The 2500-nt window shown below is 36.2% G+C and overlaps 1 pseudogene; it reads right to left on the reverse strand.

The window, feature by feature from the left end:
• The window catches only part of LOC142792375 (large subunit ribosomal RNA), an 8489-nt pseudogene that overhangs the window by 3235 nt on the left and 2754 nt on the right, over positions 1–2500 (reverse strand).

Consider the following 2500-nt stretch of genomic DNA (forward strand, 5'->3'; position numbering starts at 1 on the left):
TTTAATAAAAATGGTTTTTCGGCTATACCATGCTGGGGAGGCGTATGTAACCATTCGTTCTATACCCCTTTTATATATTAACTGTAGTGTGTTTCTATTTGTATGTTTGTCGTCTTTTATTGTACGACTTAAATTATACGTGACTTCGTCTACTTTTCTTTTTAAGTATTTTAGATGTGGGAGGAATGTTAGTTTTGTGTCCAAGACCACCCCTAGAATTTTCATTTCGTTAACCATTTTGATTTTATCCTGTCCGATTTTTATTTGGGGTTGATGGCTAATGTACTGCTTTCCGATTATCATATATTCCGATTTTTCCTTATTCAGGGTTATTCCTTTTTGATGTGCCCACTGATTTATTAGTGTTAGTGCCTTCGTAGCTTTTTCCTCCACCTCTTTTCTTGAGCGGAACTTTATGTGTAACACCACGTCGTCCGCAAAGGCTTGGATGTGTACTCCTTCTTGAAGCTGAGTTTCTAATAGGTCGCCTATTGTTATATTCCAACAGAGTGGGCTTAAAGGTGACCCCTGTGGGGAACCTGAAGTTAGTGTTTTCTTAATTTTTACTCCATCTGTTTCATAGATTATTTTCCTGTTCCGTAGAATATTGTCCGCCAGTTTTATTAGGTTGTTGGGACACTTATATTCTTCTAATTTCTGAATAACTACTTCGGGTTTTATAGAATTGAATGCGTTTTTAATATCTAGTGCTATTAGCATGCTGTTTAGCTTATCAATTTTCGCTTGGTTTATTCGTTTGATTATTTCTTCCAATGCCGTGGTTGTTGATGTCCCATGGGTAAATCCAAATTGTTTTTTGTTAAAATGGTGATTTTTAAACAAGAAATAATAGGTTCTATCTTTTATGAGCTTTTCTAATATTTTTCCCAAAATCGAGTTAATAGCTATTGGGCGATATTTGTTTTCCTCGGATTTGTCCTCTCCGTTCCCTTTTGGAATCAATATAATTTTAGATTCTTTCCATCTTTGAGGAAAATGTCCGTGCTTTAAGCATGCATTAAAAAGATTGACAAAGAAAGTCTTATGCCTTTCATACATCACTTGTATGAGGTTAGTTTTTAGGTTGTCTGGTCCGGGGGTTACATCTTTCCTCAGATTTTTTACTATCTGCGTTACTTCAATCTCTGTAAATGGGAGGTCATCACTGGGTAAATTTCTTTCTCTCATTTCTGCTCCCGATGTCCAATTTCCTCCCTGTTTGTTATTGTTTATTGTGTCGTTGCTTGATTGTATTTGACTGTGTCCTGGCTCGTCATTTTCCATGCAGTTAGGGTATAAATTTCCTAGAATGTGTTCTATTGTTTCCTGAAGAGTCTTTGTGACTTCTCCATTTTCTTTTGTGATGCTTCTAAACATAACCTTGGTTTTCATCTTATTTCGTGCAATTTTATACGGTAGGATGAATGGATTTTTCGTAGCCTTAGTACATAGAGTTTTCCAACTGTTGTTTTTAGCCTGTTCTATCATGTTGTTATACGTGTCATGTTCTTTATAGTATTCCTTTTTGTATTGTTCTCTGATATCCCCTTTCGCCTTTTGATACCTCCTTCGTAGTGCTCTGACTCTCTTCCTTTCAATTTCTAGGTCTCTTGACCACCAAGTATTCGGTTTTTGTTTAGAAGGTTTTTTCTTTTTACTGAATTCCTTCTTAAGTTTCTCGATTTTCTCGTGTAGCGTATTCACTATTTCTTCAATACTTTCCTTCGTGTTTATTTTCCCCTGGACTTCCTCAAACCAGGGATCAATTTGCAACTTTTCCATGACTTTTGTTTGCCCTTTTAACGTTAGGCCATATTCCTCTGGAAGTTCTTCATTTTTAATAACAACTTTAATGTATCTGTGATCGCTGTGATTATAGGTTTTAAGTACTTCCCAGCTTTTAATATCCTGGTTTAGGTTTGCGTCACATATGGTGAGGTCAATCCAACCCCTCGCCCTACTTGTTTTAAATGTCGGAGGTGATTCTTTGGCATTTAATAATGTCAGGTTGTGTAATACTGTGAATTCTAATACTTTTTCACCTTTCTCATCCGTCTCCGTGCTTCCCCAAATTTGATGTTTTGAGTTGAAGTCACCCATTATTATCGTGTTAATGTCTATAAATTTCTGTAAAATGTTTCCTATTGCTGACATTGCCAGCTCGACGTTTTCATTCGGAGGACAGTAGCAGTTGATAATTACCAATTCTCTTTCACCTTTATTTATCTTGACTGCTATTAGTTTTTGTTCTATAATAATTGGGAAAGCGGTTATATTTTCTTTGTGTATTATGATGGCTGTCTTCGGGTCTTTGTTGTTGGCTATAACTTTATGCTTTAGCGGAAACCCTATGATTTTGTTGTTGAGCGAATATGGTTCTTGGAGTACAGATATGTCGAATTCTTCTTCTTGTTGAAAATTGTTTAGTGACTGATTTGCCTTAAATGCCCTGCCTAGTAGATAGGGACAGTGGGAATCTCGTTAATCCATTCATGCGCGT

This window comes from Rhipicephalus microplus, unplaced genomic scaffold (assembly GCF_043290135.1).
Source record: "Rhipicephalus microplus isolate Deutch F79 unplaced genomic scaffold, USDA_Rmic scaffold_217, whole genome shotgun sequence".
NCBI lineage: Eukaryota > Metazoa > Arthropoda > Arachnida > Ixodida > Ixodidae > Rhipicephalus > Rhipicephalus microplus.